Genomic DNA, 23,262 nt, shown 5'->3' with positions numbered 1-23,262 from the left:
AGGGTGGGGGATAGGAGGGAAAAGGGGATGTAGCAGCTCAGGTAAAAGTGCAGAGGCGCCCGGGGTGCCAGATGTCTGGAAGGTCACAGCGTGCCAGAATTCCACTGCCACTGTCTATATTGAGTCCATGAGCTTGTGTACCTACTACCTAGGAGGCTGATGAAGTGCAGTTCATAGGCCCAGCTCTGAAAACTCATTTGTACATTCAAACAAGCACCTAACCTCATCACCAGAACTGAAGCCAACTTCCTGCAGCTCAAAACACAAAACCTGCCAACTATCTCCAGTATCCCCACAAACTGCACACCAGAATCTATCAAAAACAGCAAAACCCAACTACATGTGGGGGCACATTCCTCACCAAAAAACACTCTGCCTTCAGTCTCTCAGGCCTGATCCTGAGAGGGAACAAATTACAATGCAAACCATTCAGCTTGACAAAGGGGTTTTCAACCCTAAAGCTTCCAAAGATACATTTTTTTAAATACTCCTTTTTTTTTATAATACACATATAGACACAAAAACACAAGATAAGCCATCACACATCATGATTAACATCATAAGTCCAACACAACAACTTTACTTCTGTCAATTCCTTTATAAAAAGAAAGGCTCCGTGACAGTTCTGTTTGGGTACCTTTGATGCTGCTGCTGATGATACTGGTGTTGAGCCAGCACAGTTATTTTACCTGTTGTCACTTAAAGTGGAGGACCGGGTATGAAGCTGTAGGGGAGGAGGAGGCCCCACTGGGGCACACTGCCATGTTGTGTAGAGGCCTCAGCACCAGGAAGGGTGCACCTTAACACACACAAAATGTCACCCACCCACATCACAAGTTTTGCCTGTCAGCAGCTTGGGGTGCAGGGCCCCAGACGACAGACTGCCCCAGTGAGACACACACAGCTGGCAGGCTTCGTGGCCAGGCAGGGCCCAGCACTAAGGCCTGCACTAGATTTAACCCCTCCTTGTTGCCCAAGACAGACGCAATTGCACAAGCACCCGCCCACATGATGAGTTTTTCCTGTCATAGATTTCATAGACATAAGGGCTAGAAGGGACCTCGGAAGATCAACCAGGGACAGGAAGTCAGCTGGGGTCATAGGATCCCAGCAAGATAAGCATCCAAATTTCTCCTGAAGGTGTTCAATGTAGATGCTTGAACCAATTCCAATGGTAGGCTTTTCCAGACTTTGGGGCTTGGACAGTAAAGAAATTCTTCCTTATGTCCAGCCTGAAATGGTCTTGCAGTAGTTTATAACCATTCAACCTTGTCATTCCTTGGGGCGCTCTGGTGAACAAACATTCCCCCAGATACTGGTGGTCACCCCTGATAAACTTATAGGTGGCCATCAGATCACCCCTGAGCCTGCACTTTTCCAGGATGAAGAGCCCCATGGCTCTCAGCCTGTCATCATAAGGTCTATTTTCCTGACCTCTGATCATGCATGTGGCTCTTCTCTGGACTCTCTCAAGCTTCTCCACATCCTTTTTGAATTGTGGGGCCCAAAACTGGATGCAGTACTCCAGCTGTGGCCTCACCAAGGCTGAGTACAACGGGAGAACGACGTCCTGGGATTTGCTTGAGAAGCATCTATGGATGCAAGCCAGCATTTTGCTTGCTTTACTAGCTGCAGCATCTCATTGAAGGCTCATGTTCATCTTGTGGTCAATCATGACCCCCAAGTCTCTTTCTTCTCTAATGCTAGCCAGTGTAGCACTGCTGAGCCTATAAGGTTGCTGCAGGTTTTTCCTCCCAAGGTGGAGAACCTTGCATTTTTCGGTGTTAAACACCATCAGGTTCTCATCCGTCCATTTGCTGAGCCTGTCTGGGTCAGCCTGGATCACCCTCCTGTCTTCAGGTATGGATGCTTTGCCCCAGAGCTTGGTGTCATTGGCGAACATGGCCAGTTCGCTTCTGACTCCAATGTCCACATCATTAATGAAGATGTTGAACAATATGGGTCCAAGGATGGAGCCTTGGGGACCCCACTGGTCACAGGGCACCATGACAATTGACTTCAGTCAATTACCACCCTCTGGGTCTGACCACAGAGCCAATTTCCCAGCCAGCAGATCATGGTGGACCCGAGGCCACAGTTGGCCAGTTTTGCCAAGAGGTGATCATGGGATACCAGATTGAAGGCTTTTTTGAAGTCAAGATATATAACATCAATCTCTTCTCCCTTGTCTAGGTGATAGGTCGGCAGCTTGGGGTGCAGTTCCCCCCAAGCTCTGCACTGATTTTTTTGAAACTTGGCAGGATTTGTGGCCTCACCAGGGGCTACCACTTCTGTAGTTTTCAGCCCCCTGTGGTATAACATGTAGATGTGATGGGAGTTTTGCTTTCAAAAATATGGGGTGCAGTTCCCCCAAACCCCTGCACCGATCTTCTTAAAACCTGGCAAGCTTCATGCTCTCAGAAGAGGCTACCAGCTCTACAAGTTGCACCCAAATCTGGACTAAAATAACAACGTTATAGCTATTTCATTCATCCCTCATTATAACCTACAGCCAGATCTCCAAAGCGGCTCTGAAGCCAGATCGAAGTGGCAAATCAATCCAGAGGTCCAGATTGGATTGTGGCCATCTGAAGTGGCTGGATCCAAAGCTGGATTGGATCACTGCTGACTTGCACAGGCCTAATAGTTTTATAAAGACAAGACACTATGAAACAGACATGAAGCATGCTGGAAAAGCAGCTGGCAAGCCTTCAGGGAGGGGTGGAAGAGGGGGTAGTTCTCCATCCCCCCAAACTGAGATACAGCCTCTTTGCTGCAACAAGCAGGCATGAGGCTTCCACTAGTACAGGCAGCAAGGAAATGGGAGAAGTGCCAGTGCCACTGCCTGTGCCTGAGTCTGCATCCCCTCCAAGAACACCAAGCATAATCCCAACCACCATCAGCACTTCTGAGACAAAATCAGCCGGGGCAAGGGAATGAAACACATAAGCACCACAGGGATGCTGATGCAGCTCTGCAGGCACCACCCCCTTGCCCTTGCTCCTCCTCAGCCTGACACCAGTGGGAGCATGCCCAAAGGGAAGTCCCCCTCTCACTCCAAAGCCTTCATCCCCCCAAAGCAGAGGCAGGCCATCCTGGAACAGTGGGGAAAAGGTAGACAGAAAGTGGGGCTCATTGCAAAGGCAAGTGAAATGACCCAGAGCACTGGTGAGCTGCTTGCTGTGGATGGCCAGCCCTAGGTCTTAGTTGAGTGGCCAGAATTCAGGAAGCTCACGGAGCTCATGGCCCCATCATATCAAGTGCCTGCACACACCACCTTTAGCAGGATGGTGGTGCTCTCCCTATATGAGGCATGCAAGGAGTACTTGAGGGAGGAGCTGCACAAGGCAGGTCCACAGTGGTCTTACAGTTCACCTCACACATCTGAAGCAGCCAGGGTGGAGATCTTGCTTAACTCTACCTCACAGGGCACTGGTGCAACCAGTCAGGCCATCGGTGGGCTCTTCTTCAAACCGAGGTGATGGATGAGTCCTACACAGCAACCAAGATTATGGGGGCCATGAATCCCTTGGCACAGGGGTGGTTTGTTGGGCAGGGTAAGCTCACCCACAGGTTCATGGCCACCGACAATGGGGCCAATATGGTCAAGGCAGTCTGTGATGCCAACTTTGTTGACATCCACTGTGTGGCACTCAAGTTTCACCTCATAGTCAGGGACTCCTTGGAGGGGGACAAAGCAACCAGTGACAGTGCCAGCACCACCAGCAAGCTCATTTAAAAATGCAGCAAGGTACTTCCACTGGAGCATCAAGGGGGTCAAGATGCTGTGGGATAACAAGCAGAGCTGAACATCCCAAGGCACAAAACCATGCATTATGAGGAGACTCGGTGGAACTCCACATACATGATGCTAGAGAAGCTGGTGGAGCAGCAGAAGGCCATCCATGAGATGACCTTGCTCAGACAGATTGGAATCAGTAGCCTCCTTAACAGATCTGAGTGGGATACTGTCTCCCACATCTTGGTGGTCCTCAAGCCCTTCCTCGAGGTCACCAAGACCCTCAGTACTGGTGATGCCCTCCTTAACCAGGTAATTCCTGTAGTGAGGGAACTTCAAAACCAAATGGAGAAGTTCCAGGGGATAAATGTTCCTAGATGGGGCAAGCTGCTGTCACCAGCCATTCAGGCACTGGTGAAATGGCTGAAGGAGGGCATCAGGAAATGACTTGATCTCTTGTGGTCCTGTATAGTCCACATGTTGGCTGCTATGTGCGACCCGAGGGTGAAGGGAAGCGTATTCAACAGCCAAAGCCTGAATTAGTGGATGGAGGTGCTGGTGAAGGGAGCCAGGGAGGCAGAACGGTGAAGGCAGGGGACATGGAAGAGGGGGATCCACTGTCCCATGCCAGCATGCCATCCACCAACCAGTCTCCTCCTCCACAACAGGTGCTGCTAATGTGGGCCAAGGGCATGGCTTCTATGGTGGGGTCCAGAGCCCCCACCATCAGACAGGTAGTGCTCAGGCCTTGGTGGCTGCCTATCTTGCCGAGGATGTGGAGCTGCTGCTGTGTGACCCCTTGGCCTACTGGGCAAGCCACAGGCAGATGTGGCCAGATCATGCCACAGTTGCCCACAAGCACCTGTCTTGTCCACCGACCAGTGTTTCAAGCAAGAGGGGGTTCAGCACTGCTGGTGATGTAGTGACACCCCACTGCACCTGCTTGGATCCTGGTTTGGTGGAGCAGCTGGTGTTCCTCAAAATGAACTTCCCACTGCTGGGGTTCCCCAAGCTCCAGGTGCAGATGGAGTGGATGCCACTCTCCTCACTCTGTCTGCACCTATTTCCTTTTTTCATTTTTTTAAAACCATTTAATGCCACAATCTCAGAGCTGGAGGGGGCACTCACTGCATCATGAGCCAGCAGGGGAAGAACATGTCCCTGTTGAGCTTGGGAGTCTTGGTGGGTCTGCCGGCAGTGTGGCAGTCCCAGGAAATGGCAGGACCCCCTGGTGGGAGGTGGGGGTAGGAGGCACCAGAACCTCCAGCCACCACATGCACGCACACAGTCCTGGCTGACCATGCCCAGACCCATCATGTGCTTGACAGGCCTGAGGCTTGCTGGTTGCAATGGAGTTATGAGGCTCCAGGTTTGCTCATCTTAGCTGCCTGGGATGCCAGCTTTCAGGTTGAAAACCCCTTTGTCAGGCTGAGGAAGCACCTGAAGTTGGTGTGTCTGTGTGCTGTTCCTGGATGGAAAGAATAGTAAAGAAGCCAGAGGTTGGCATACAGTTCCAATAAATCCAGTCAGTGAAAATGGAAATGGAGGCATCATGGGGTGAGGGACACCCTGGGGTGGGGTAGGAAGGGGGATGTAGCAGCACAGGTAAAAGTGGAGAGGTACCTGGAGAGTCAGATGTCTGGCAGGTTGTAGGTGTCAGAATTCCAATGTCTATATTGAGTCCAAGAGTTTCTGTGCCTAGGAGGTTGATGAAGTGCAATTTATAGGCTTGTCTGTGAAAAGTGCTTTGTAAATTCTCTTTGAGGATCAGGTCTGAGAGACTGGAGACAGGTGATGTTTTGTTGTTGTCTTTGATAGACTTTCGATGTGTGCTCATTCTGGTGTGCAATTGTTGCTTCGTGTGTCCTACATATTTTCCATGCATCCAGAAACAGCACACACACCAACTGCAGGTTCTTCCTCAGCCTGATGAAGGGTTTTTCAATTTGAAACCTTGCTAAGATATATTTCTGTAACTATTCAGTTGATCTGCTAAAAGATACCAAATTAGATTGACCCAAAGAACCTTGTCTGCCAGTGCCATGTCTTTAAACCAACACCCCTAGCACCTAAGCAGAAGGACTCAGGGCTCTGGGAATATCTAAGCCCCAGGGTTGGTACTGGCAAGGAGAGTTCTCTGGCAGCTGCTGGAGAAGAAACCCATGCAGGCAAGGAAAGAAAGCCTATGTAACAGTTTGGCTGCCTGAGATGCTGCTGTTGCTACTGTGCTGCTCACTAAGTTGTTATTACCTGTTGTTATTTAAAGTGGTGCACTGAATGAGGCTGTAGGGGAGAACGAGACCTCATTGGAGCACACTACTGTGTCATGTAGAGGCCTCAGTGCCAGTGAGGGCACACCTTAACATGCACACAGTGTCATCCATGTCATGAGTTTTGTCTGTCAGCAGCTTGAGATGCAGTTTCCCAGAAACCCCTGCACCTACCTCCTTGAAAGCTGGCTGGTTTTGTGGCTGTAGCAGGGGCTACCGTGTCTGAAGTTTTCAAGTGTTTGAAGTGCAGTTTCCCATAAACCCCTATACCTGCCTCCTTGAAACTGGGCAGGCTTTATACCCTGAGAACATGCTAACATCCTTGCTGTTTTTATCCAAATCTGCCAAAAAATGACAAAATTATAGGCAGTTTCATGTTTCCCCATTATAGCCTATGGGCGAAACTTCAAAACAGCATCAAAACCGCAAAACGGTTTCGACAAACAAAACAGAACAGCGCTTTCAAAATGAAATGAAACTCAAAACAAAATCCTTTCCCATTGAAACAATGAAACGGAAGTTGAAACGAAACGGTGCTGTTTCACACAGCCCTAGCGGGCAGGAGGCAGGGACCTGCCACCACCTGATATACAGTCAGACTGAAGTTGTGGCAGGTGAGTAATGGAGGCAGGTGTAGAAGGCCAGGAGAGGGAATCAGCAGAGCAGCTCCAGCCCTATGTGACACTACACAGGGAAAAAATAGTTAGCAGGTTTCATGCCCTCAGAAGGGGCTACCATTCCTGCATGTTTCATCCAAATCAGGCCAGAAATGACAAAGGTACAGGCTGTTTTGTCCTTCCCCATTATAGCCTATGGGTGAAATGTCAAAACAGCATCAAAACGGCAAAATGTTTTGACTTGCCTTGTTTTGTTTCTAGGCTGTTTTGACCATATCTTCTCCATTTCAACTTTGCTCTTTCAACCTCAAAACGGGTTGAAACAGCGTCAAAACAAAACTGGGGGAGAAATTTTGCACAGCCCTACTGCAGACCCTTCCATCCCAGAAACCCAATATTTAGATACACTCCAGAGATGCTAAGGTTGAAAACTGAAAACCCGGGAAATAACTTTGCCACTTATGTACCCAAAGACACAATTCAAATCTACCAAAATCATGATTTTGCAAAATTTGCAGATTTTGGAAAACCCACCATTGCCTGTGAAATTGGGCAATGACAGTGAAATCAATGAAATCCACAGGAAAAAAAAAAGAAAATTGACATACAATAAAATGCTGGCTCCCCAGGGGGAGCCAGCAGTCCTCAGGGTGCTGTGGCAGCCTGCCAGAGGGGCAGGGGTTGCTGCCTGCTCAAAGGGCTGCTGGTAAGATGTCTGTTGCCCCTGCCCCTTGCCACTGATTGGCTGTGAGGGCTGCTTGTTGTGTGGCCCTGCTCATCTCCAATAGGTGGTGAGGGGCGGGGCTGCATTACAAGCAGCCTTCACAGCCAATCAGCAGTGAGGGGTGGGCCCACCAGGCCCCCTTGGCCAATCAGCATCATGGGGCAGGCAGGGGCTGCTGCACTGTTCGCAAAATGACTTCCAGGACCCACATTCTGCCCATAAAATTGGGGGGGGGGGTACAGCCCCCTCAAATTTGGTAGGCCACTAACCATAGGTCATGCATTCTCCAGGCTACTCTCTGGTTCTCTTTTTTTAAACTGACCCTTTGGACAACCACAAGAGAGAGGTTTGTAAGACCAGGAAGTCACACGTAAGGGACATGTGGCTCAGTGAGGAGGTTGTTTTCAAAGTTTTGAATGCTTGAATTTGCAACCACAATAATGTTTTAATGTAGGGTTTGTTTGCTTGTTTGTTTGTGGGGGTTGCCTGTAAGTAACTATGTTTTTTTGTTCTTTTAAAGATGTAAATATTGAGGGGGGAAAATACTGTATATCACCCAGTAAAAACCAAATGGGCTTCTCACATGGTTCATCATCAGGGACAGGACCTATAGATCTATGGTACAATTTTCTAAGATGTGAATAAACTAATAACCAATAACTGTAGAAAACTATTATTTCATTTATGCAGCTGCCCTGAGTAAATTCTTTGTGATTGTTTCCATATAGGAAAGATATGTAGAGACTTAGTCCAAAATATGCAGTCCAAGGTTCTGGAGAGATTGTGCTCTAGGAGTTACATAGCTTTCCATCTCCACAGCTTCTCTCTGCCCCACTCTGTTCTTACCATCCACTTCCCAGGTTCTGCCTGTCTTACTCTGGTACTGCTGTCTTATCCTAATAGTTCTTGCCAATTCTCACACACATCTAATTTTTTATTTTCTCTCTTCCTCCATGGTTCTTCTAGTCCTTCCCCATCCCATCTTCTGTCCTGTCCCAAGGTCCTATGTTTTGTACTTGACTCCTACCTTCCTGTATGGCTCAGACCTTCCCCATACTACCTGCTCCAGCTGTTCATTGAGAATCACATCACCTTCTCTCCCTCTGCCCTCTAGTTCTTAACCTGTTTGCTTCATCAAGCCTGATCCCCGACTTCTCTTTGCCTTGTATCTCTTTCTTTCCCATAACCTCCTTGTTCCACACCCTACTCATAGCCATATCAGACTATTTTCCCCTTAGCTTCCTCATTGTCTGAGTACCCGCATGTAAGCAGAGCATAACTACTTGCTCTCAATCCAGGTGCTTGGTGACATAATGCGTCCTGATTTTTGGGAAGAGCAATTGCACTAAAAATCCCCTACAGCCTTTGTGTTCCTGGGTTCAGCATATGGGCAATCGGGTCAGGAATAAGGGATGGGCCATACTCAATGCAGGTGTAATTTTCAGAGAATGTAGCAGGTAAACCCTAATAGGTCTTTACGGAACATGTGCAAACTGGGATATTTCCAGAGGCTTATTATTTGTCCAACTTTGAGCAACTTGTCAAGGCAAAAAACAAAACTCACATCCCTGATTTCAAGGTGAGCCCTCTGCCTCATTTCCTGCTCCAGAAGATGAATCCTATTGAGCTTCTCATCTAATCAGCTGTCTTCATTTTTCTAACTTGGGTAAAACAACAAAGAATCAGAAATGTAGGACTGGAAGGGAGCTCATCTAAACTAATCTGCCACTCTGAGGCAGGATATAAGTACATGCATTCCTAGATCATCCTTAAAAGATGCTTGTCTCACCTGTTCTTAAAAAAACACCATTCAAAGTGTTTCTACAATCTCTGTGCATGATCTGTGCTGATGCTTCAGTACCTTCTAGTTTAAAAGTTTCTCTTAATATCTAAGATAAATCTTCTTTGCTGCAAATTAAGCTGATTTCTTCTTGTCCTTCCCTGAGTGGCTATGGAAACCAATTGATCACCATCCTCTGTATAACAACCTTTTATATAATGGAAGACATTTATCATGACTCTTCTTAGACTTCTCTTTCCTAGACTAAACAAACCTAATTCCTTCAATCCTTCCTTATAGGTCATGTTTTCTAAACCTGTTATCATTTGTGTTGCTCTCTTTTGGTTTCTCTCCAATTTGTCTAAATCTTTCTTTTGTGTGGTGCCAGATCTGAACGCAATGGGCATTTATAGACATGCTTAGGGAGGCAGGAGGGGGGGGGCAGTTTAATTTTAGCACAGTGCCAAGAGCTGTGCTAATTAAGAGCACCCAGAGTGTCACATGAAAAATGGCAGTGGGGCACTTTGAGCGAGCTTTGGTTTAAAGTGTCCCACTGCCATTTTTCAGCACAGGGCCGCTGATACATGACACTGGAGTCTGCTGGAGCGTGATTATTACCACTCTCCAACAGACTTGGTTAATCGAGTCTGTTTTGACACACTGTAATTACAAAGTGTTAGAGCAACCTCCCTGCATGTGTAGAGGAGCCTGATTAGTCCAGCTGAAGTCTCATGAGGGATGAATAGAAGGGGTATAATTACATTAAACATCTTCCTTAAGATACTCCTGTTAATGCACTCAAGAATGAAATGTGCCTTTCTTTCCACAGCATCACATTGCTGAATCATATTTAGCTTGTGATTCTCTATAGCACCCAAGATCCTTTCCAGTCTCTAACAGGGAACTCATACCCTGTTATGGAAAAGCAGAACGGCTCCTTTAAGGGAAGGGTTTTTGTGAATCAGACAAAGGCAGCCAACAAGGCTAGTGTTAATAGACAGTCCTGCAGATGGGTCAGCTGATGGGGCACCTGACTAGAAGTCAGCAGGGCTTAAGCAAAATAAAAGCCTGGGCTGGAGTGGGGCAGTCTGGTTCTGTATGCCACAGGGGAAGTTGCTCAGGAGCAGAGAGGCTAAAGGGGATGGCCTTGCTGATGGGAGAGGAGGTAGGGCCCAGTATGGGAGGCAGTGTGGTGGTTCAGATAGGGAGTGGATGTTTATGTTGAGACCCAGTGTGAGGGATAGTTTGTTGTTTTGGGGGGTTTTGTAGTAGCCAAATGGTTTTTTTGCACTGTGTTGTAGTTTACACAAGTGGTTTGGGTGGGACTGTGAGGGGTGGTCCTGGAGATCCCATTAGTGCCTCAGAGATACATTATTGCTTTGAGCACTGCCAGGGTTCAGGCTTGAGGCACTGACCAGGCCCAAGGGCCCAGAGTGCTTACAGGTTGAAGACAGGGGTCAGGGAGACAAGCATTGCTTTGAAGGGATGAAAGCACACAAGGAGAAGGCATAGGTATGAAGGGCAAAACAAGGGTCAGGAATCCATGGCCCATGAGGGGTGAACTCTGAGGCCAAAGACCCCAAGCAAGAGGCAAAGGGGAGGAGCCCCCCCAGGACAGTGCTGACAGAGATGACTGTGAGAGGGGAAGCAAGGGTCAGAGATCCATAGCCTGTGAGTGATGGACTTTGGGGCCAGGGACACAGAGCAAGAGGCAAGGGGCAGATACCCCAAGAGCTCAAATTGGCAGAGCTGGTGCCTAGGAGCCAGGTTCAGTACCATGGGCCAAGGCTAGAAGGCCCAGCTAGAGCAAAGGGGTGGAGGCTGAGCAGGCCAAGGTCATGACAAAGGGACTGATTGGAGAGGCAACATCTGTAATACTTGGGTGTGGTGTAAGGGGCAGTTTGGAGCCACATAATAAGCCCATAAGGCAACAGGTGCCTCAAGGCACATACAGGTGTGAATGACCCAACTGCAGATAAACCAGGCTCAGGCTAGTGTGGCCCAGGAAGGGATCCGTTGGCAAAGAAAAGACCAGGGCTGGTTCTAGGACTAAAAGGCAGCCTCCCTTCCATAATTTAACCATTAAATCAAGACATGGAAGAGGGGAGGATACCTAAAATCAGGTTGAGAAAGTGGCCATTTGGCCACCAGGGGGCAGCATGGTCATCCCTGGATTATGGTCCTCCTATAAATATACTGCTATACAACCAGTTATTCCTAATTTTGTTTTCACTCCTTAGATTTCTCCTTCCTAGGTGTAGATTCATAGATTGTTAGGGGCTAAAAGGGACCTCACAGGTCATCAGGTCCAGCCCCCCCGGGCAGGAAGACAACTGAGGTCGAGTGACCTCAGCAAGGTGACTGTCAAGTCTCCTCTTGAAATCACCAGGGTAGGTGACTGCACCACCTCTGGAGGGAGTTTATTCCACAGTCTGGACACCCCAACCATGAAGTTTTTCCTGGTATTAAACTTGAAGCGACCTTCTAGGAGTTTGTATCCATTGGTCCTACTCTTCCCCAGGAGTGCCCTAGTGAACAATTATTCACCAAGCTCCTGATGCACCCCTCTGATGTAGCAGTAAGCTGCTATCAAATCCCCTCTCAACCTTCTCTTCTTTAAGCTAAAGAGGCCCAGGTCCCTCAGCCTTTCCTCATATGGCTTGCCTTGCAAGTCCCTGATCATACGGGTGGCTCATTTCTGGACCTTCTCAAGATTTTCCACATCCTTATTGAAGTGTGGCACCCAGAACCGGACGCAGTATTCCAAATGCTGTCTCACCAGTGCTGAGTACAGTAGGAGTATCACTTACTTAGTTTTACACAAGATGCATTGATTGATGCATGCCATTGTGTTATTTGCCCTGCTGGCTACCACATCACACTGACGGCTCATATTCATGCAATGGTCAATCAGTATCCCTAGGTCCTTTTTGGTTGTAGTGCAAGTCAAGCTGTCACCACGGAGCCTGTATGTATGTCATGGGTTGTTTGCACCCAGATGGAGCACCTTAAACTTAGAAATGTTAAGCTTAATCCGGTTCCAGTCTGCCCAACTCTCTAGACTCTCCAGGTCTGCAACCTATCTTCTGGCATGACCACACTGTCCCATAACTTGGTGTCATCCACAAACTTGGCCAGTGAGCTTTTCAGTCTCCCATCCAAATCATTGATAATGATGTTGAAAAGCACCGGTCCAAGCACAGACCCCTGAGGGACACCACTGGCCACTTTATGCCAGGGTGACACAGATCCGTTCATGAGAACTCTCTGGGTCCTACCCTGTAGCCAGTTTCCCACCCACCGACCCATCGAGCAGCTGAGCCTACAATCTTCCAGTTTTCCCACAAGGATATTGTGGAATACTAGATCAAAAGCTTTTTTGAAAGTCTAGGTTTATAATGTCTACCTTGTCTCTCATGTCTTCCCCAGGACTGAGGTAAGATTCACGGGCCAGCTCTCCCAGGCCCATGAGTCTTACCTCAGTCCTGGGGAAGCTTTTCAAAAGAATTATCCTGGCACATGTCCAGGAAGGGCCAGCAGGGGAGGTTATGCTGAGGGGCAACCAGCATGGGTTCATTAGGGGCAGGTCTTGTCAAACCAACCTAGTGGCCTTCTATGACCAGGTCACCAAGTCCTTGGATGCAGGTGTCGCAGTGGATATAGTCTTTCTGGACTTCAGGAAGGCCTTCAACATGGTTTTTCCCCCATTCTCAGTAAGAAACTAGGAGACAGTGGTGTTGATGCCTACACGGTCAGATGGGTCACTAACTGGCTGGAGGGCTGCACCCAGAGGGTGGTGGTGGACAGGTCTTATTCGACCTGGAGGGATGTGGGCAGTGGGGTTCCCCAGGGCTCGGTCCTCAGGCCCACACTATTCAACATCTTCATCAGTGACTTGGGCAAGGGGGTAAAAAGCACCCTGTGCAAGTTTGCAGCTGACACTAAGATGTTGGGGAAGTGGGTACGCTAGTAGGAAGGAACAGGCTACAAGTGGATCTAGACAGGTTACAGGGGTGGGCTGAAGAGAACAGGATGGGGTTCAACACTGACAAGTGCAGGGTAATGCATCTGGGGAGGAAGAACCAGCGACACACCTACAGGCTGGGGAACTCCCTTCTTGCCAGTGTTGAGACAGAAAAGAATCTTGGAGTCACCATTGATGCCACAATGAACATGGGCCAACAGTGTGGGGACACAGTCAGGAAGGCCAACCATACCTTGTCGTGCAGCCACAGATGCATCTCAAGCAGGTCCAAGGAGGTGATCCTCCCCCTCTACGCAACACTGGTCAGGCCGCACCTGGAGTACTGCATCCAGTTCTGAGTGCTGCACTTCAAGAGGGATGTGGCCAATATGGAGAGGGTCCAAAGGAGGGCCACCCGCATGATCAGGGGTCAGCAGGGCAGGCCCTACGAGGAGAGGCTGAGGGACCTGAACCTGTTCAGCCCCCAAAAGAGAAGGCTGAGAGGGGATCTAATGACAGTCTACAAACTAGTCAAGGGGGACCAGCAGGCATTAGGAGAGTCCCTGTTCCCCCGAGCAATTCCGGGAGTTACACGAAACAACGGACAAAAGCTAGTGGAGGGTAGTTTCAGGCTTGACATTAGGAAGTGCTATTTCACTGTCAGGGCGGCTAGGACCTGGAACCAACTTCCAAAAAAAGTGGTGCTGGCTCCTACCCTGGGGTCTTTAAAAGGAGGCTGGATGAACATCTGGCCGGGGTCGTTTGACCCCAGTATTCTTTCCTGCCACAGCAGGGGGTCGGACTAGATGATCTCCTCAGGTCCCCTCCGACCCTACCAACTATGAAACTATGAAACTATGTCTAGGTGGTGAGAGACCTGGTCATAGAAGGAGATGAGATTGGTAAGACAAGACCTACCCATGACAAAGTCATGCTGGCTGTCATTCAGAATCTTACCTTCCTTTCACAAGCATATCGCACAGATTCTTTAATGAGCTTTTCCAGGATTTTCCCTGGGATAGAGGTTAGGCTGACTGGCCTATAGTTGCCCAGGTCCTCCCTCTTCCCCTTCTTGAAGATGGGCACAATGTTGGCCCTCTTCCAATCCTCATGGATTTCCCCTGTGCACCACAAATTCTGAAAGAGCTTTGCCAGGGGTTCCACAGTGACCTCAGCCAGCTCCTTCAGCATAGATTCATAGATTCTAGGGTCGGAAGGGACCTCAATAGATCATCGAGTCCGACCCCCTGCATAGGCAGGAAAGAGTGCTGGGTCTAGATGACCCCAGCTAGATGCCTATCTAACCTCCTCTTGAAGACCCCCAGGGTAGGGGAGAGCACCACCTCCCTTGGGAGCCCGTTCCAGACCTTGGCCACTCTAACTGTGAAGAAGTTCTTCCTAATGTCCATTCTAAATCTGCTCTCTGCTAGCTTGTGGCCATTATTTCTTGTAACCCCCGGGGGCACCTTGGTGAATAAAACCTCACCAATTCCCTTCTGTGCCCTCGTGATGAACTTATAGGCAGCCACAAGGTCGCCTCTCAACCTTCTCTTGCGGAGGCTGAAGAGGCCCAGGTGCCCCAGTCTCTCCTCATAGGGCTTGGTCTGCAAGCCCTTAACCATATGAGTGGCCCTTCTCTGGACCCTCTCCAGGTTATCCACATCTCTCTTGAAGTGTGGCGCCCAAAATTGAACACAGTATTCCAACTGCGGTCTGTCCAGTGCCCGATAGAGGCACTGGTCTATTATATTTCATCAGCACTCTCGGATGAAGTCCATCTGGACCTGCTGACTTATAAATGTCTAGCTTTTCTAGTTGGTATTGTACCCACTCAGCATCCACAGTGGAGAGGCTGTCATTCCCGGCATGCCTCCTATGAGCCTTATCTCACTTGTCTTTCCCCTTGGTCCGGTGAAATACAGAAGCAAAGTGGGAATTCAGGAGTTCAGTTTTGTCCTGAATGTCAGTTACCAGATAACCCAAGGTGTTAAGCAGAGGTCCCACACTTCCATTTCTTTTTCTTCTACTGCCTAAATACCTAAAGGACTTCTTATTGTCCTTGACTCCCATGACTAGCCTAAACTCAGTTGCCGCCTTGGTTTTCCTGATCATGTCCCTACAAGTGCTGGGGGTGGGGGGGCAGTGAGTCCCCCAGGGTACTACTTTGTACTTTACCTAGGTATACAAAGGTGTACTACTTTGCCTTTGTCTTTATTATATTTCATCTTGTTGTCTGATCATTTCTCCAATTTCTAAAATTATTTGAATATTACATTCTAAATATGAATTCTAACTTTTGAATTGTAATCCTTTATATCAAGGTGCTAGCAATTTCTCCCCCCTTGGTTTCATTTGAAAATGGTATGTCAGTAGTCTCCACTGCATCATATGAGTCATTAATGAAACTACTAAATAAAATGTGGCCCATGATGGACCCATGTGAGACATCACTTGAAATGCCGTTACAGTTTAACAGCAACAAAGTGAAAGATGCTCTTTGACGTCCTTTGTGTAATCAGTACTGTACCTATCTAATGGTGACTTCATACAGATCACATTTCTCTTAATTGCTTATGAGAATGTCATGTTGGAAAATGTCAAGGTATTATGTATCTACTGCTTTCTGATTAAGCCAATTATTTCATCAAAGAATGAACTTAGATTTATTTGATATGCTTGGTTCTTGACAAATCCAGGTTGGCTCGTATTTATCACCTTAAATGCCTATATTTTATTAATGGTGGAGCTTCTGATTGATCAACATGCAGTGAATGATGGCATTGCCACATGTTGACATCACTGTTGATACTCAATGTAAAAATGAACATACAGAGATGCATCAGGTGTAAGGGCACTGTCGGGCTCCACCTCTAAAGTAGCTTTGCACTCTGGCAGCCACCCCCAAGCCTGTATTACACTCTGGTCACATCCTAGGATACTGCCCTATTCTAGCCTACTAAGCCTTGATGTTAATTAAGTAGTGGGGTTCTACCTTCCATTGACTTCTGCCAACTGTTTTAGTCCACTGGGTCCCTTGTCAGCCCTACCTTAGCATAGCCCCTTGGCTCAAGTGCCTTCCATCAGCTTAGTCACCTGCTCCCCCCACTCTGTTCTTGGGTCTGCTCAGACTCCAAATAAAGTGCCCCTAGCCAGGTGCCCTTCATGGGCCACCATGCACCCCATAAGCCACCCCATACCCCAGCAAATAAAACCCATAAACAAAGCCCATATCTGCAAAACTAGGTTGCCTTCCCAAGGCTCTCCTAAAACATTGACTACTGCCAGTCCTCAGGTTCAACCCCTCCGGGCTTTTCACTCAGTTCTGCCCCTTCTGGTCACCTGACCCCTTCTCTCTCACAACAGGGCACAGATGTGGCTAATTATCTAATCAGTGGGTCCCCATTTTTCTGCATGCAGTTTACAAGCTGGGACTCTGAAGCCTGTAACTCTGTAGGCTGCACCCCCTGTTGTAATAGGGCTTAGGAGCTTCTGTTACAGGCCTGAGAAGCACTATTTTGCAGATAAAGGGACACACTGCCAAAAAAAGTTTGAAAACCACTGCCTTAGATTATCTTCCTAGAAAACCTTACCCAGTGCTTTTCCAATTTTGTATAAATCTGTTTGTCAATTCTATCATCTTCATTCTTCTGTTTTTACTCCTTTCTTTTGTTAGACCTGTCTTTAACATTTTGCAATCATTTTCACCCATTTTACATTCCAATTTTAGATTTTCAGCCCACAATGCCCTAACAAAAAGAATTAAATCTAAAACAGGCATCTCCCATTAATGTCCTGCATGTTATGAAATAAAGTGTTCCTATCACATTAAAAAAAAGTTTGATGCATTGTGTCCTGCCATTTTGTATTTTCCAACCGATCCAGATAATTGAAGCCCCCCCTTGCCACCACAGCTTGTCCTTTGAATGCTTATGTTAGTTGCTCAGAAAAAAACTCCATTTGCTTCTTCCTTATTAGGTGGTCTGTAGTGAATCCCAGCCATGCCATCACCCTACCCCACCCCATTTCATTTTTGTTTAGAAACATTCATCAACCCTATCACTCAACTCTTCCTGAAGTCCAGAGCTAATATGTTTAATGTATTTGATGTACTGTGCAAGTGCCTCCTACTTCCCCACTTCAGTACCAGTACTCCAGGCCTGCAGTTTATTCCATCAATCTCTATGATGCCCATTAAGTTTTAGTTGCTTCTGTGTGGTGGCATTTTAGTTTATTACTGGTTATTCTAAACATTCTTGGCATTATTAAGACCCCTTGGGTAGTCAAGAGTTTGGGGTTTTTTATTTTCTCTTTACCTCTCTTATGACCCTATTGTGGTGGTGATTTCCCATTTTCATCCCAGATTCCAGCCATTTTTTGTCCCTACTTCTTAATCATCTTTGGTCTTTTGTCACTGTCCGACTTCAGACATCATCTCACATCCTCCTTACTAGGTTGCTTTCCCTTTCTTTTTCAGACAGATCCTACCTCTTTCTGGCAGTCCTAATTTCTGGGGAACACTGGTCCATGGCCAAAGAAGTTAAAGCCCTTTTCTGACAGCATATTGGTGCTACCAGTCATTCATCTCCTACATTTATCTGCCCCAGCTTGAGCCCTTAACATCAAGGGGAGGACTGATGAGAATATCACCCGTGCATAGCATCTCTTTCACCCTTGCTCCCAAGGTCTCTCAGTTACTTCTCATCCACTGAGGATCATATCTGGCAGCACCACTATTCCTCATGAGGATGCACATCATAGACTAATAAGCAGAAAGTCACATGTGTTTCGGAAGCCTTTTTATGATGTCTTAGATTTTCAATTCAAGCAAGAGTAAACCTGGGGTGAGGATTCAGGTCAACAGACTGATGCCTCCATTCCCCTCTGAAGGAAGTGTCAGAATACTGCCATCCTTCATTGCCTCTTCCTAGGAACAGTAGAGATATGTCCTAACCACTGTGTTTGTTGTTTTTCTATAAGCTCCAGCATCATGTAGAAGTTCCTGAGCTCAGTGGATAGGGAATTTAGATTGAGGCAGATGACTGCTCTTCCATGAGGTGATCAGCAAATAATCCCCTATCTGCTAAACAGATTATTCTTCTGTCTTTTATTTCACTCATCCTGGATGTCTCTATATGCATCTCATTGAACAAATTGACTTTTTTCTTTAATCCCATACTTGTAAACAGCTGAACTATTTTGACTGAAACTTGCTAAAATAAAATTAGCCTGCAGCCAACACCCAGCCTGGAATCTTTCAGCCTGAATAGTAAAGTTTGGCAAAGGATTAATCAAATGAAGACAGAGTCTTATAACATGAGCACTGGGAAAACTTAACTGTAAGCACTGCTATTTGCACCACCTATTCCAAAGAAAATAATCAGGAATGAAATGTATGAGTCCCCCAAACAGTGCTTAATAACAGTTTAAATTCAATAGGAGATTATTAAGCATATTAGTGGATTAAATTTAAGATTTAAAGATGGCCAGGAGATAAATTTAAGGGCTTCAAACACCTGCTATAATAACAGTTTCACAGTATTAAAGGGGAAAAGAGATCCCATCATTTAATTAAGCTTCCCCTTTTATTCTTGTAAATCCCCCTTTCACAGTGTTTCCAAGAGAATCTGGACTGCATATGAGAGGCGACGTTGTGCCCTGGGTGGGGAATCAAGAGATTTGTCTTCTGTGCCCTGCTTAGCTACTGATCTGCTATGTGACCTTAAGCAAGCTGCATCTTCTCTCTGTGCCCCTCTTCCCCTTCCTGTTCCTAGTCCTTCCTGGCTGTTTGAACTGTAACGATGAAACAAGAGCCATCAGTTACTATCCCATCTGCACGATGGGAGTCAACCTCTGTGGCCTCTAGGCACATCTATAATATAAAAAATTGTATCCCAGGTGTTAGGCTGGGATGAAGAAGTACATGACTACAAGAGATGCTGGAACCTCTGCCAGTGGATAAAGAATAAAACAGTGTTTCCTTCTCATCTATATGTAGTTTCTAAGGAAAAGTGAGAAAGGAACAAAATCTTTCTTCTTTGAACATTTACTGTGGCTCCCAAAGGACCCTGTACCTGTACATTCACTGATTTCAAAAGATTTGATTCTAATTGGTCCTTGGATATGAAACTGGCAAGGTCAATCCTGGGCTCACAGAAGTTTGCATTGCCAACTTCATAGGTAAACTACTTTTTCCCTCTTCTCATAGCTTGATATTAGAAGCTACCAGTTGGAACTTTCTTCTGGATGAAAATTACTCAGTGTCCAGTGAGACTTTTCCCAACACACTCCTAACCAAATTTCTATTTCAACATTTATACAAGCATTCCCTTCATTTCCTTTCATCTAGATATTGAAAATTCACTTCCTGCCTTAACAGCAGCTCACAGAGACATTCATAATGCATTAAATGACTGCTGCAATCTACCCTAGAGGTAGCTGCATTCCAGCAGCAAGAGAAGTGAATAATCTATGTAAAGTGTATAATGCATTTGACAATGAAAGAGACTATCTAAATGCAAGATATGATTTATTATTCACTTGCTATATCTAGGACTTAGTAGTATTTGTAGAAGTACCTGTGCTGGGACCATTAAGCTTGTGTCTCAAACCTTGTGGTCCACTAAAACCTCATTTGTGATACTTACTAGAGTATTAGGTTAATTGAACTGTGAAGATAGTCCATATCTACCCACTATTCTTGTAGCACATATATGCACTAGGGGAAACCCATTTTTTATTTCAGCAAAATAATAGTTAAGGCAGTTCTTCTTCCTTGTAGTCCTCAAGCTGTACTTTAGAACACTGGGTAAACAGTCTGCAGTAAAGAATTTATCTTGTAATGTTTCTTGCGCACAAATTGCCCATGAACAAACAGAGATTTTCACTCATTTGTTTGCAGTTCACACCAGTTCAATGAACTGCTTTGTGCAAACAAATCTGAAACTTGCAATTCAAAAGCAGTGTGGTGTGCATGATCTTCTGAGTCACGTGGGCTTGAGTTTGTTCCCTGTTTCAATAACCTTCTGGCTCACTAGCACCTGGAGTGTTTGAGGAGGCCTTGTTTGCTGGCCTAGTGCAAATATTAGTACAAGTATTCATGACAGTTCCGTTTTCCCTTAGTACTGTTGCAAATGAAAACTTGCTTGGAGAAGTAACTGTAAAGTGAATAAAACAACATTTTATACTCTGACTATCATAAAAAGTAGGTTTTAATCAAAAGACTATTTATAGACTTTTCTTTTTTCATCTTAGCTTTGCAGTTCTAGCACTTACAAATGAAATTCTGCCAAGAATTGTTATGGGCATAGAAAAAATAAGCAAAAACACTGGCCCTCCCTGGACTACAATGCATGAGGGGGTCACACATTCTGAACCATTGAAAATTAAATTCCAAAATCCATCAGACTAACATGAAATTCATTTAGAGAGGAGCTGGGTAGTATGTTACTCATTTAGGCTAGAACTGTACCAGCTTACCGTTTCACACTACAACAACTCTAATATTAGGTCAGGAAAAGAGGAAATAACATTCTGTTCTTGTTTTAAACCATGCTTATTTGTAACCCCTAATGCTAGGGTGACCGACTGTGCATCCCTGGCAATGCTGGACACCCCAGGATTCTGTAGCTGGGTCCTGGCTGGTTAGTGGAAACTGAGATCCCAGTTCTTATTTCTCCTCCAAGTCATCTAAGTGCTACATACACAGCTTTTGCACCTCTAATTAATCAAATATGAATTTTTTCACCCTGTAGAACAATCTGAATTCTACTAAACTGTCTGGATTTTTTATGCATCTCCATCTTCACCTAAAAACGTTCCCTACGTATCTAGATTTGGTCTACTATGTATGCTTAGAAGTCATCCACGATGGCTGCCTATGCAATCTAACAGTTTACTTTCTGTCGCTATCTGGTTTCACTTGAAGAAGAACATAAATTTAGTGAATGTCCCTGAATGAAACCTTCAAAGAAAAACTGCAACTGTTTGATACTGCAAGTGTGGTGGTACCACCAGCTTTTTACCTAGCAATTAAGCTCTTGCCCAGGATATGGGTCCCCTGGGTTTTAGATCCATCTCATACTCAGCTGGGTTGAATCCACCTCTATGTTAGAGGGACATACTCCACCCATGAAACAGTAGTAATGGTTTTATACTGGATTGCACTTTGGTAACAGCGGCAAGAACCTGGCCCAGTGCAGAAGAATCAATGCAAATGAAAGACAACTCTTGCCTGCAGTGGACAAGGTTAACTGGAAACAAGTCTAGCCTCAATAATTAGGCTGCCCTCTCCATGTTTTTGCCAGGCAGGTGTGTAGTGAGAAGTATGGTTTTAGGAGAGATTAGACTGGGGAATGTAGGAGGTTGTCCTATGAAATCAGATATCAGAAAAGAACCCATTACTTTAAACTGAAGTCAGTGTTACTGTTCATCAGGGTGATGCAATGGTTCAGGTATCCTCGTATTATGACTTTGCCCCCACACCATCTCCAAAGTATCCCACATCCTACCTAAGAAGCAAAACTACATTTTGCTATATGCTATTCTGGGGTACAGGCCAGTGCCATTATTTTTTAAAGGTAGGTAGATTTATGAGGGGCAATGCCATATTTCTGAAAAAAGGGTTGCATTTCTCTGGCGTGCAGCTTTTTAAAAAATGAGTCTGTCTGAAGCTGCTCAGAGGAAGTGAAATGATGGTTGGAGAATAAGGGAGGCTGTCAAAGGAGCGTGATAAATACAGCACATCTTAGCATCATGGGTATCCAAAAGAATGAAGTGAGACCACATCGTCTCCAATTCAAAAGACCTGAATCCACTAGCATCTGCCTTCTCCCAAAACAGCTCTTATATCTTCCATTCCCCTTGCCTGCTCTCAAACTATGTACATATGCATGCAACCCAGCTAACAGGAGAAGGGAAGCCAAAAGTTCTGCCAGATCACCACATACAGTTTCACACTCACACTCATGCTTTCTTTCATATACTCACACGCTCACTTATATATTTAGTAAACATTTATCACTATAATATCAACTGCTCATTAAGCTTTTCTTTTGATTCCTTTTATGGAAAGGCTGTTGAGAGTTTAAAAAATGAAAATAACTACGTCCTGTATAAAGTACTCTAAAAACTTATGGAATTAAATACTGAATGAGCTCCTTTCTCTGTGTTCTTTAGGTTATTATAACCACCATTCCATTTAAATTCTATAGAATGGGTTGGGGAGCTGTAAGCAGGTTGCTTAGCCTGTTGGTTTTTGCAGATGGATTTGCTCCCTGCGGTGCTCTCCAGCCATTCTCCCCAACTCAAACACATTCTTTAAGCTGCAAACAGCCAAATAAGTGAACAAGAAAATCCTTATACCCTGGGCACTAGGGTGGAAAACTCTTTGGCTCTTGTCCCCGTCAGAGCAGCCTGGGCCCTTGCTGTTCTGCTCCCAACTGGCTCCTTCCCTACAAGCTGTTCCTTCACATTTCACTTTTCTACTCTTTTTTCTGGGTTTTAAGCTCTCAGTGGGACACTCCCTTATTAGTAGAATGCCCCATAACTGTAGATCCTTAACAGGGCTGGCTGCCCCTTCTTTAGGGGACAGACCATACTGTTACAGAAGTCTATAAAACTAATCAATTTTTCTATTAAATTATATAGAGTTTTTTTAAGAACAGCTAAGTATTTTCAGGTTCCTTCTTCCTGTTTGTACATTATACCCATAAGACTCACCCCACACAGCCACAGTATAAAGAAAGAAATGCATTTCCCCCCCTCCTCTTGTGCCTGACTTGTCAAACTGCCATGTTCTGCATGGCACTTCATAACTAACTATCATTGTGACCCCTGAAATCAATGGAATTACACCATAGATAAATGTATCCCAAACCTCTTGGTTGTTGGGTATATTAAAGTATATGTATCTAGACTGTTCTGTGACTCCATTTCTTAATCTGCCAAAGGCTGCAAGAATTTGTTTGTCTGAATTTACCCTAAGTAAGTGGTGAGGTCTGTTAGACTCAGGACTGTAACAGGGACATAGTGGCATTAATCCAGACTGTGTACTCTCAAGAGCTCATGAGTTATGTAGCAATGGAGTGTGCCAAGACTATGATGGGAATTCTGTAAAGAAAATCCTGTTGTTGCAAGAAGTGATACTCAGAATTCAGTAGGCAATGCTCTG

General features: G+C 45.9%; 1 long non-coding RNA gene across 2 annotated transcripts in view; it reads right to left on the bottom strand.

Moving 5' to 3' along the window:
- LOC109282432 (uncharacterized) overlaps nt 1-23,262 on the bottom strand; it is a 107,335-nt gene that overhangs the window by 17,485 nt on the left and 66,588 nt on the right. Inside the window, exon 3 of one of the 2 annotated variants that reach the window (XR_009464350.1) lies at nt 19,639-20,248. The exons of the other annotated variant lie outside the window; for it this stretch is intronic. This is a non-coding gene — a long non-coding RNA (uncharacterized LOC109282432). Of the gene's footprint in view, nt 1-19,638; nt 20,249-23,262 lie in introns of those variants that run through there. 2 annotated transcript variants of the gene reach the window in all.

This window comes from Alligator mississippiensis, chromosome 9 (assembly GCF_030867095.1).
Source record: "Alligator mississippiensis isolate rAllMis1 chromosome 9, rAllMis1, whole genome shotgun sequence".
NCBI lineage: Eukaryota > Metazoa > Chordata > Crocodylia > Alligatoridae > Alligator > Alligator mississippiensis.
Note: the sequence above shows the minus strand (reverse complement) of the source record. Positions and strands in the feature narration are given on the sequence as shown.